The 13,359-nt window shown below is 41.1% G+C and overlaps 1 protein-coding gene across 8 annotated transcripts in view; it reads right to left on the minus strand.

Annotated features, from left to right (window-relative positions):
- The window catches only part of PTPRK (protein tyrosine phosphatase receptor type K), a 334,736-nt gene that overhangs the window by 226,639 nt on the left and 94,738 nt on the right, over window positions 1-13,359 (minus strand). The window lies entirely within an intron of this gene.

Below are 13,359 nucleotides of genomic sequence, written 5' to 3' on the forward strand. Positions count from 1 at the left end.
TAAAATATATATATAGACATGAAAAACAATTTACACTACTTAGAGCTAAGCAGGTTTTCTTTTTTCTTTTAATGTACACACACACACACACACACACACACACACACACATTCTATTGTTATATGTAATCAAAGTGAATTCAATGAATCCATACCTCACGTATCAGAAAGGAGTAACAGTAATTATACAATCAACTCAACATCCAAAAGCCTGGCCACACCTAAAATTTACCTCATATTTCTAGATCAGTGCATCAAACAACACCAAGCACAATAAAGTATGTTAATTTATTTATCCTTCAGCATGAGGATTTCTACTTGTGTGGTGGTACTTTCCCCTTCCACCCCCCGCCCACAAATCTGTTGAAGGGGACCCCACAAGTTTCTGAAGCAGATTTTTTTTGGGGGGTGAGGTTCACACAGGATGGGGAGAGGGGGTGAAGTTCTGTTGAGCACATGGAATTATTAGGCTGACAGAGAGCGTTAGTTGGATACCACCCATTGTTCCTTTGGACTGCAGTAAACACACTAAAGAAATGTAAGTATCGGCATTCTTCCATTTTACTATCAGCTTCAGAGTTTCTCTGACGTATCAGTTTTCTATGAGTAAAGATACTAACACAATTATCACTGAAGTTAATCATTCCTAGGTCCCTCAGTCATCCATTGAGGAGTACATTCCATTAGCCGAGCCTTCTGGTATAATTCTACTTTTGCTGTTTTTAAAACCCTTACAGTCCAGTTCTCCATGGCTTGCCAAGAAAGTTGCCCAAATGAAACTCCCTCCCCCCTTTCTTAGGGCAAATGAAGAGGGAATCCCGAAGAACAGCTGCAAAATAATTTGAGCCAGTAAAGACAAGTCGCAGTTAACACACACGTGTTGAACTCGTATTGCACAAGAAGAATTTGACAGCCCAGAACAAAATGACAGCCCCAAGGGAAGAGTGGGATTGAGGCATGATCTAGCTGCTGTTATGGGGTGACTAATATATTGTCATGTCATTAAGGAATTATTCTAAAAAGTCAGTTCACAAGGAGGCAAGCTATAGCTAGCAATTATTTCCCCCTTTTTACAATAGGACCCCTTAAACTTATGTCATTCAAATACAAGTTTAATACATTTCACAACAAATAGGGGTTTAAATGCTCTTAACTACTTGGGTGTTCCAAATGGGATAGCCAGGTGCCTTTCTAACAGTACAGAAATGCCACCAACACACCTTGCCCCAATACTTCCTTATTTAAGATTTCTTTCACAGCCTTTACCAAAAGGTCCCCAGGGAAGATTAGAACAATATAGTAGACAGTTATAAAACCAAATTTTAAAAGCTACAGTTTTAAAAGCAAGTAACACAGGACAACTGCTCCAGCCAAAAGAGAGCAGTACAGATTCAATGATAAAGGTGGGTCCCAAGGAAGAAAATGTCTTAATGGTCAACAGCAAGGGTTATCATCTGGTGAAGGCTATACAACAAAGATGTGCTAGACACACCTCTGGGAGGAGAAAGTTCCATGACTAGGGACTGCCACAGAGAAAGCCCTCTCCTGGGCTACTATTGCCCATGCTTGCCCAGAGGAATGGCCACCTTTAATTAGGCGAATATTCAGCACAACCGAGGTAAGCAGCAGTACAGAGATACCAGAAATATGCAACCTAAAGTCATGGCTGGCTGTTTCAAACTTATCTTTCAAATTACCTTGTCAGTTCTCTGGGCACACAGCCTCCAATCTGTCCAGCCAATAGGGCAAATGTCCCTCCAATCTGTTGACCAGCCTCCCCCAGCATGGTGTCTTCCAGAAATCATGGGCGACAATTCCCATCAAGTCCCGCCAGCACAGCTGCAGTCCATTATATTTGGAAGAAATCACATTGGGGAAGGCTGCCCTAGACCCTGTATGAGGCACTCTGTTTCCATTCTCTCCTTAGCCTCTTTCTTTCCCCACCTTCCTGACTTCCAGCCACTCTTTCCCCACAGTCCACTAGCAGCTCCATCTTCCTTCTGCCACCTTGCCTCATGCATCTTCCTCGAGTGCAATTCCCACCCTGCCTGCCTTCTCTTCCATGGCATTGAAGTAAATGCAATTCATTCTGAACTCTAATTTGCTTTGAAACAACTCTGTAACATATTACAGCCAACTCAGCTGAAGTCGGGAACTGTGGGGAGTTGGAAAATAGAAGGAGAATATATACTTGGCTTTTGTAAATTAATCTTCCCAATTTCAACACGCACATATATATCAGCCTGCACATTTGCCAGAGTGCATTTTATTTGTCCATTTCTATTTTCGGTAGGCAAAAGCACTGCAAGCACCTAATACATTTTCTTCTCTTTAGTATACCAAGCAAAATGTAAATCGGTACTTCCTTAAAGGCACACAAAACGGCCAAACAAGCCGTGCAACACAGGAAGTCGCTACGTCGCCAGGGACCTAAAGTCTTAGTTACTGTAACAACTTGGAAAAGCCATTTGCAATCTGTTTCTCCTAGGTATATCGATTCCCTACCCCTCATCCCACCCCCTCCGGATGTGCCGTTAGTAGGTAAACTCATTAGCTAAACTCCTGTTCTATCATGTTGACAGGTGCAACTACAGCAAGCGGGAGGAGACAGGCACACACGTGAGGTGCCAGCTGTGCCTTAAATCTTATGGACATAAAATATTTGTAGAAGCAAACACCACCACGGCATAGAACAATACAAGTTCCCACCACCGCGTCTCCTGCCAAGCAGCATCTGCAATCAACCCATATGTGTCTCAAGAGAGCCGAGGCAATTTGAGGGCTAAAGTAAATGTGATGTGGGGATTTCACAACTGGAGCTCCTGATGAGTATTTTTCTCCTTCGTAACAGCTTGGCAGCGGGAGGATTTGCATCAGGGTGGGGGCAAAGGGCTAGCCTTCCAGATTCAAATTGGTGTGTGTGTGTGTGTGTGTGTGTGTGTGCATGTGCTACATCTGGAGCTGCAGTCAGAGAACTCCCACATCACATCTGTGTGATGCATGCCCCCCGCTGCCGCCGCCTTAGATGTCGCTCACCTCACATGGCAGTTGCAGGAAAGGCCTTTGTCGTGAATGTAAGCAATGTAGCAACATTTCAAATACTCTTACTGCATATAGGGTAGTGCAGCGATGGAGCTTTTTTCCCACAGTAATACCATCACTTTTGGAGCATGAATCCCTGCCTGGCAGACACCGTGCACTCTGGTAGATTACACACTGCTGCAGTCCCACATGCGAAGTGTCAGCACAAGAGTAACATAGAAGGAGCATCTAAACTGATCTTAGACAAATAATAATAATAATAATAATAATAATAATAATAATAATAATAATACAGTGGTACCTCAGGTTAAGTACTTAATTCGTTCCGGAGGTCCGTACTTAACCTGAAACTGTTCTTAACCTGAAGCACCACTTTAGCTAATAGGGCCACCTCGTGCTGCTGTGCTGCCAGAGCACGATTTCTGTTCTCATCCTGAAGCAAAGTTCTTAACCTGAAGCACTATTTCTGGGTTAGTGGAGTCTGTAACCTGAGGCGTATGTAACCTGAAGTGTATGTAACCTGAGGTACCACTGTAATAATTTTTTTAAAAAATGTGTATATAACGGGTTTGGGTGGTATTTCTCCCAAAACTTGTTTTCTGCCTTTCCAAACTCATTCTTGACTTCTGCTGAAGATACTTTTAATTCTGAAAGCTCATTCACATTCTGTGACAAGCATGCTTGCCCTAAATACACCAAAGTTTGTAGTACCAAACACTGTGAAACATCAACAGGGAAGGGTGCTGAACACGTGTAGGAATTATCTGTGACCTGTGTGGATTTATCTGTTATCTGTTTCCAGATCACATGGAGAGCCAGATCACATGGAGTAGGCTTCTCTGTTGCAGCCATTCTCCTAATTTGTGAATTGTGTTGGCAGAAGATACAGCAGTGGTGGGCATTGACCACAGCTCTTTTCTTCACACAGTAGTTACTATGTGACTTTTAATGTCTTGACAGAACTTACCTTCTACCTAGATCTTGCTCCTTTGCCCTTACCACAACATAAATGCTCCTTGTGCAACACTCATGAAATTGTGTGTGTCAAAACTGATTTATCCAGGAGAATAGATGGATAAAAACTAATAACCTTTTTTTAAATCTAAAGAAACAACTGATCCATCAGTGTGTGAACATAGCAGGGTTTTTTAAAAAAATGTGTAGGACATATGGGATTAATAAAAGACATATCCGCTGCAGAAAAATGGGAAGTATGCAAGATGTAGAAGAGGCAATGTGGTGAAAGAAAATGCAAGAGGGATTTGATCTGGATCCCCTCAGTCTACATGTACAGCTGGAGTAAAGGGACTCTTGAGTGCAAACATGACTCTACATGAGGGTGACCATGGACCAACAGCAACTGCTTCATGTGAAGGAATTCTACACACAAGTAACAGCACACATGTTGAGCCCCTTCAGACACCCAGTGGCAGGACTAGCCTCTGAAATCCAGCATTCCCATTCCCTGCTACACACATTCAATGGATGATGGTTATAATGTCTTAGTCAAATAATCACTATCAATTTTAAATATTATTTATTTAAAATTATTACTTGCTGCTTTTTCTCTAAGTAACTTAAAGTGACTTAAAGCAATAAATAAATAGCAAACGTTTAATCCTGCATAAAAACAAAACACAGAAAAATCTAACACTCATATTCTTAAAAAGTGGGACTAAAACATCCTGCTCATGGTGGGAGGCCACAGATACATTAAAAGCCAAAGGGCTGGCAGAAAATAAGTGTTTTTGGCCGGTGCCTAAAAGTTAAGCAATTATCGTGCCAAGCAATGCTCTCCGGGGAGAACATTCCACAAGCAGGAAGTCACCACTTTAATAGCCCATTCTCTGGACCTCCCATGAAGAGGGCACATAGAGAAGGGTCTAAGTAGGGTCCAGTTCATATGGGACAAAGTAGTTCTTAAGGTTAAATTGGGGGTCAAATGCTTTCTGACAGCATCCAGTCTAGAAATTTGTTCACTTCCAAGATTCCCTTGTTGCCACACACTGGTAACACATTATTATATTTATCAGAGTCATCCTCTAAGAACCACAGCACTCATGTCAGTGGTTTCTGAACTAACTGGTATATTTCTGTAGCATCAGAATCATAATAGGGTATGCCTGCTATGTTAAACATGATGAAGTGATGTACAGCATCATCATGGAAGCCCCAGGTCACATAATATATTCTATGTTTACATGCACCTTCTCCCTCTGTACCACTGATGGAGACTTTGACCTTCAATATAGCTTTCCATGGTAATTAAATTGGGCAACTAACTTCTTGATTTATATTTCAAAGGTCAATTAAGCATGCAGCAATGTCTGGCGTGTAATCAAATTGGGAGAAGATTAAAACTTGAGCCATTAATTTTTTTGATAAGTGGTGCAAATATATATGAAAAATGCTTGGTAATCTATCACCTTCAGCTCTTTTTCCTGCACCTTTCTCCCCATTAATATTACACTATACACCTTCCTTCTGGGAATGCTACGCTTGCAGTAGTTAATAGGTTTGAGTTAAACTTGCTTTACAACTTGTTTATTAGCCGCAAAATTTAGTGTTTTAAGGGAAAAGGCACAATCATTTTACATCCTCTTTTTATGGCTCCTCTATCCTAGGAGATTGTAATCTCTCAACTTTTTTTTTTAAACATCAGATTCATATAAACATGGCCTTAATATATCAGTGATATTCCCACAAAACACACATTGCCCCATACTTGAAGATTTCAAAGAATCAGTAGAGATTGTCAACCCAGGGTGGTGGTGAATGACACAGAGTTGTCCCATCTTTCCATAATGCCAAGTGAAAACTCATCAATTGGCATGACATCACCACATTGCAAATGATGTGAGGAATAATTGCAGAATGCACAACTTAAAGATGTCCATCACATGGAGAGCTTCAATAAAATTCCAGGGATAGAGAAGAAATAAATGCAGGGAATTGAACTGAACTATGTCCTTCCATTCACAGAAGGTATTTTGGTCCAGCTCACAGAAGGGGAGCAAAGGTGTTTTTTTATCAATATCCCTGCTGCTTCTGATGCCCCCTGAAAGTCTGCTCCACAGCACGGGGGAACCCTAAAATACAGCATAGAAGATGGCTCATCTCCATTCCTCTTCCAATTGTGAAGACCTCACCTAGATCAAAGCCTCTTGCATGAATGCAGGGTGGATTCCATGAATCCATTTGTGGAAGGACACCATTGTATGCAACCAAAGTACTCTTTGGCAACAGCTTCCTTAACATTTAGCTCCACCTTTAATGAATAGCAGTAATGAGTAGTTATCTCCTTTTAAAGTACTACTTTCAGAGATAGGTCCATATAGTAGCCGTGACAATTCACAATAATTAAGAGAGTACTAAGTCCAAGTTTTATTCAGTCCCTAATTTTCTACTATTAATGACTCTGATGCAAGAGGAAATCATTCTGAAACACAAAAAGTAGTACCATCTCAACTTTACCACCAGTTACAATAGGCACTTAACAGTGAAATAAGACTGGAGGTAGTTGCTATCTACTTAACATGAAGGTCAAAGATAAATATCACTGCATGTAATTTTCTCCCTATTATAACATTTCAGTCCATTCTGGAGGAGTTAGAAAAGCACACAATTTCAATTAGGTTTTTAAAATAATTAAGGAATACTTGCTTCTTTGAGACACATGAAACTTGTATCCACCTTGAACACAGGGAACATCAGCATCTACATTTCAATTTCAGACCTTTGATCAAAGTTTGATTTTACAGATCTATAGCTTTTAAGATCTTTACCAAAAGTCACAAGCTAGTGACACATTGCAGAGTGAAGTCTTTGTAGCCATAAGTCATCAATTAGAAGTCACTGTAGCTAATATTCCAGAAATAAACACTTCCACTAATGTTCTTTGCAAGGAAAAACACATGTGTTTTACAGCAGGGGTGGCTAAGCTGTCTTTCAGATCTTGATGGACAATAATCCCCATTAGCTACAGCCAGCATGGTAGCAGACCAGGATGATGAGAGTTGCAGTCCAGTGACATTTGGAGCATCAAAGACTAGTCACACCACTTCTGCATAGGTTAGAGTATCTTTTTTTGAAGCACTACCCACCTGCAAATTCTTGCCTGTATGGCAATTACACACACACACACACACACACACAGAGAGAGAGAGAGAGAGAGAGAGCTAAAAAAGTAGGCATCAAAAAACATCATCATTCAACAGTACAACACCACTGAAAATTAAAAGAAAATGGGAAATTAAGCCATCCACAATTAAGTCACATAAACCAGCTCCTCCTAATGATCATGTTCTGTAACTATTAAATCTGAACTGGGCACAGTTTTTGTAAAAGCAGCACGAAACAAATGAATACAGGCAGATTGGAATAGAGATAGGACTGCTTGCTAATCAGAAGCTGCAATCTGTAGATGCAAACCCCAAAGTTCCAAGAGGGCTATCTTTCCAATTAATGCTAGTTTGCACATACCATATGCACATGGGTATAAAGGCACCAGCCATATTGGAGAGGTAGCGCATTTGCTGAGTAGAACATAAAAAGAAAGAACTAAGGTGGCTAGCACGATTATGCTACACTGCATTCATAATGTGTGCAAGTCTTGCATCTCACAGGCTTACAGAAAAGCTAGAACGGTCAGAGTAGGACCTGAATTTTCTCAAACCCAGTAGAAGAGCAGCTTGCTCCAGGCCACATCCTTTCACCCTGCACCAGCTGTATTAGCTGAGGGAGTCATGGCTTCCTTATAATCTACCATGGTCGCTCTGTGAAGGTGCTGAGGAGACTGGAATGTTCTGCACGTCAAGGGTTTCTGAAATTAGGGCACTTATCTCTGTTCTTTTTTAAACAAATGCTTTAAATACTTGATTATTTGTCTAGAGAAGTGATGGAAGTGTTTGCTTTACCAGTAAACTGCTACTGCACAATACCTAATACAAAATAGGTATGCTTGTGTGTTAGTTATACAAATCAAGAATATTAGCCACTCCCTCCACTTTGAACCCCCAATCACTATGAATTCTTAATTGAGCTATTTTCTGAACAAGAAAACCAGATCACCTCTTGAAATCGAAACCAGCTGATGCAATTCCACTCAAGTAAATATTTAATGTTTTCACAGCACATGACCATGAAGAGAACTTCACTGGAGAGACCTCTGCAGCAAAGTAATGTCTTTCTCCACTCACTCACCCCCACCCTAGCCATCTTGAATGCAATAGCAGCTTAACACTGTTAAAGTTGACTTAACTCCACTGTATCAATTAAGGTGGACTCCTCAAATATATATACTCTTAATTCTTGGAAAAGTCAGGCTAGCTTCCTGGTGAGGTAATAGGTTGCTAAGGCAGCAAAGGAATGGGATCTGTGTGAGACATCAAATGGGTGGGGCCTCTTTCCCCAGCTTGCAGGTACTTAGAAAAACATAGCCAGAGTTGGGAGCAGAGAGTTGGAGTGGTGTGGGCTAGAAGCAAAGCAGCAAGCTGGAGAGAGGAGAGGGAGAATATTTCTTCTTTGAATGCAAGGCTGCAGTTATGGGGGAAGCAAGTCCTATTGGGGTGTTAATGCTGTGAACTCCTCCATCACAGGCTCTGGTTGTAGATGTGTGTAAATAATCCATGTATCATAAAGACACCACATTCTCTGCTATCCCTAATTCCAAGGGAAGCATAAACCCTGGGTAAGCACCTGAAAATCCCTGGAATCTCATACTGCTTGGAAATTGGGGTGGCATGCAACATGTAACTAGAAATGCTGGTTGTAAAAATCACTCAACTTTTTACGTAACAATTTTAGAATAGGGATGGATCGGCTGACCAGTGAAACACTTATGGGAGGCATCTCTGTTTTCAGAATGAATCTTATGCGTATACAAGTTACTGGTACATTGTAGATGCACCCAAAGGTAATCAGTTAAAGTGAATTAGCCACTGTGCTTCCATAGATTGTATTACATCTTTTATCATGGACGGGGAAGTTTTAGAGAGAAACGCAAAACAGTTTTGTTTTTGTTTTTTTTTATTAAAATAATATTTATTAAAAGTTTAAAGATTACAGAAAGAAGAAAAAAAGAGAAAGATTAAACAAAACAAATCAATACATTACAGTACATAAAAAAACAAAAAACAATACATCAAAACAAAAACAAAAGCAAAAACAATTAAAAACACATCCAATATTTCCATATCTTTGTCTTTCATTTACAGTGGTGCCCTGCAAGACGAACGCCTCGCAAGACAGAAAACCCGCTAGACGAAAGGGTTTTCTGTTTTGGAGGCGCTTCGCAAAACGAATTTCCCTATGGGCTTCCTTCGCAAGACGAAAGCCCATAGGGAAATCTCCGGGACAGCGGGGAAGCGCAGCGCGTCTTCCCCACTGTCCTCGGACCTCCTCCGAAGGCTGGCGGTGGGGCGGAGAGACCTCCTCCCGCCGCCAGCCTTCGGAAGGCTCCTCCGAAGGCTGGCGGTGGGGCGGAGAGACCTTCTCCCCGCGCCAGCCTTCGGATGGCTGTCCTGAAGACTTGTGGTGGGAGGAGGGTTTTCCTTCCCACCGCCAACATTCAGAATGCTGTTCTGAATGTTGGCAGTGGGGAGGAAAAACCCTCCTCCCACCGCAAGCCCCGGGAACAGAGGAGAAGCGCTGCGCACCTTCCCCTCTGTTCCCGTACCTGTCCTGAAGGCTTGCGGTGGGGAGAAAAGCCCTTCTCCGCACCGCCAGCCTGGCAAGCGGTCTCCATAGGAACGCATTAATTGATTTTCAATGCATTCCTATGGGAAACCGTGCTTCGCAAGACGAAAAACTCGCAAGAAGAAAAAACTTGCGGAACGAATTAATTTCGTCTTGCGAGGCACCACTGTACTTGTTTCATCGACCTCCTCACACCTCCCTTTTTTGTATTCTAGTTATTAATTATTTCAGCAAATCCTTTCCATCTTTCTCTGTTTTCTGTCATATAATTATCTTAATTTATTTTAACCTTATCTTACCATTAATACCATAAAACTTATTTGTACTTAACTCCTTATAACATTTCTACTAAAGCCATGTAATTTCATTCCAATATTTTTCTAGCACTCATTAATTTTACAATATTTCTATAAATGAATTTTAAACTTTTTTCCAATCTTCTTCCACCGTCTCTTCTCCCTGGTCTCGGATTCTGCCAGTCCTTTCTATCAATTCCATATGGTCCATCAACCTGGTGATCTTCTGTCCGAGGCTCTTAACTCTTTTTCCATGTCCCTTCTGCAGATCTTCTTCATATTTATACATACACTTTACTTTATTTTCTGCTGATCTTGTTCTTAATTTCCTTCCTTTTGCGCTGAGGAGTAGATCTCGGGGAAGCTCCAACCTAACAATGTCTTTATTCCTTCTCGACAGGTCAGCCCATTCTCCATAGTCAAAACTAAAGTCCAAAAGATATTTCAGGACGTGTTTCAAAATCCCTCCAAAACTGAAGGCCCCCACAACTCCAATCTCCTCCTGACCCAAATCCAGGTCCCAAAAGCCAGAACATCCCTGCATAAGGGGATCTGTCCAACTTTCCTTCTCCAATCCAAGCGGGGCTCCAATCCTCAAAATCTGACTTTCTCTAAATTCAGTCATAGAAGGCAACAACTTATATTCATCAAATTGCCTCTGTAAGGCTGGGGCTCTCTCCACTTGTATTACTTGAGGATCAACAACAACTTTCTCCCTCGCCTTCTCCACAACTTGCCATGTCAAAGTAGATTCCTGAATCGATTCCTGGGTGGTTTCTGTATAGATATTCACTTTTTGTCCCAAATCAGTCACTTTTTGTCCCAGATTATCAATTTTAATAGTCATCACATCCGTCTTCTTATGAAGCTGTTCCAATGAAGCACTTATCTTGCAAAATGCAATCACTAAGGCTTCTTCTGTCGACATTCTTACCAGTCCAAGGTCAATCCCTGATTCTCACGGTCTTTTATCTCTGCAGTTGGAAAATTCCCCAGCTCCACTCCTGTAACAGTTTCAAAGGCTCCCTCTAGAGGAAACAATTTCTATTTGTATCAGTCCTTTTAAACGCAGATCCAGCAACAAAATTAGTTTCAATTTTCAGTTACTTTTGCTCCTTTTTAAGCGCAGAAGGAAACAATGGAAACAATATATTTCTCTTGTTTAACTATCTGTCAACATACGTTTTATTCACAGTCAATGAACTTTCCCAAAACATCAATCTTACTGGCAGCCGGTTTCCAGGTTCAAAACGGTGGTGATTTATCTTTCTTCACTCTCTCTCCTGCAGGCTTAGGCGATCTAAAATTTCCCTCCTCTTCTCCTGCTTCCAAGGGGGGTTTAACGATTTTAGCCGATGGAGGTTTAATTCTTTACAGAAGACTTTCCAAGACTTTAGCTTGCAGCCTCTTTGCTTCAGTCTATTTACAAAAGGGGGAGGCAGACTTCCTGTTTAAAACCTCCCCGTTTCGGTGCCAAATTAAGACGTTTAAAAATCCAATTTTCCGTTCTACTCACGGGTAGTTGTTTCAAGATCTATTTGTCCACAGGAAAAAGTCAGCGCTCTCCGGCAACAGCAATGCGGCTTCACCGAGAAAAAAGCAGTCGATTCAAAGCACCGCGCCACTCACCCCACGTCGCTCCGGATCCCCGAAACCGGGTTTCCCCGCGAGTAGGGGAGGCACAAAAGGTGCCAGCCGAATCCCACGTTCACAGGCTTCTCCCGCCTGTGATTTTTATGGGTCCCCGCCTTCGCCGTGGCGGCCAGACCCTAATTTCCACGCAGCGAATTCCTCCCAATAAGAGGAATTCCGCCATTGTCCGGAGGCGCCAACCCAGAAGTCCCAGTTTTGTTTTTCTTCAGTACACTGAATTTATTTTGCATTCCAGGACAGCAAGCTTAGAAAAGATTGTACCTTCGTGGGGGGAAAGGCTTCTAGGTCTGCAGCAGCTTTAAGATAAAAACTTTTAACCTACAGAGATTTCATTAAAACCAGGACATTATATTTATATAGATACGGGTATGCCATAACTAATCACCAGAACTAATTGCTGAATTAGAAATTTTTCTATGCTGAGGGCACAGATTCAAATAGTCACGTTCTGTTCATGTGTTGAGTTATTAAGCAGTCACTTTACAGAGCCTATGAAAGCAACATTTTACCATGTGAAACTGGTGCCTCCTGTGCTGCAAAGAACAAACCCTGATTAGCAATCACCATGTGGTTTTTATCAACTACAATGCCAACATAACCTTTAACAATGGTTAACAGTCCAATCCTATTCACCTTTACTCAAAAGTAAATCACACCAAGTAAACCACACTAATTCTCAGGCATGTGTACATGGGATTACAACCTGAGGCAAGGTCAGAGAGCACAGTTTCATAACCTATCCTGTCTCCTAAAATGCATAAGGGATAAATATTGCTTACATGCCTACAATGAGCTCTACCAATTCCTCTACTGTCCAACTTTCATACACTTGTTTATGACCCACAGGGGCTGAACGATTGCCAGTTTAGTATCATACAGCATCCTGGACTCTTTATGTTTGTAGGATTCAACTACATTTTATGCACCGAGTAAACTAATTACAATTAATGACTAAGTTAGGTCCATTAATTTTAATGGGTCTACTCTGAGTAAAGCCTAGTTGCATGCCTGTGTGCATATATGTGTATCAGCTAGCCATGGGTGGAACTTCAAAAAGGCAACAATAGGTTTCTTGGTTACTCACAGCCAAAATTGCTTGTGTGTTAGAAACCTAGCAGTTTAATAAAAAAAGTTCAGTGCAATGATATAGCCAGAATGTATTGTTGCTATATTTACCATTGTAAAACATCAATGAATGCTGTCTCAGCAGCAAAACATAATAAGGGAATACAAATTACATGCTGAACAGCCAAAAGGGATAGAGATTCAAAAATCAATATTTACGTCGGCAGACCCTCAGATTCTGTGGAGCATTACATGAGAAAAATGTGTAATGATTTTACTATTTCCTCCATCTCTTTTCTATGATGTTGTCTGAGTAATTATTTTTTGAAGTAGAATTTGATGTTGCCCTCATTATGTCCTCTGCCTCAGCACTCCCATCATTGACTTATTTACTCAACACTTATTGTCTCAAATTAGATTTCAAGGCCTGTAGGTCATAACGTTATGCCTATTAGGCCGTGCAATAATGAAAAAAAGATGACGAAGGTCCTGATTAGGACCTTTAAGTAGTGCTCTTTCACAGCCATGATATTATCTTCAAACACATATATTTACATAAACTAAATATTATTACATGAAGGTCAAGAATTCAAAGGTTATCTCAACAA

This window comes from Podarcis raffonei, chromosome 3, assembly GCF_027172205.1.
Source record: "Podarcis raffonei isolate rPodRaf1 chromosome 3, rPodRaf1.pri, whole genome shotgun sequence".
In the NCBI taxonomy this organism is placed as follows: domain Eukaryota; kingdom Metazoa; phylum Chordata; class Lepidosauria; order Squamata; family Lacertidae; genus Podarcis; species Podarcis raffonei.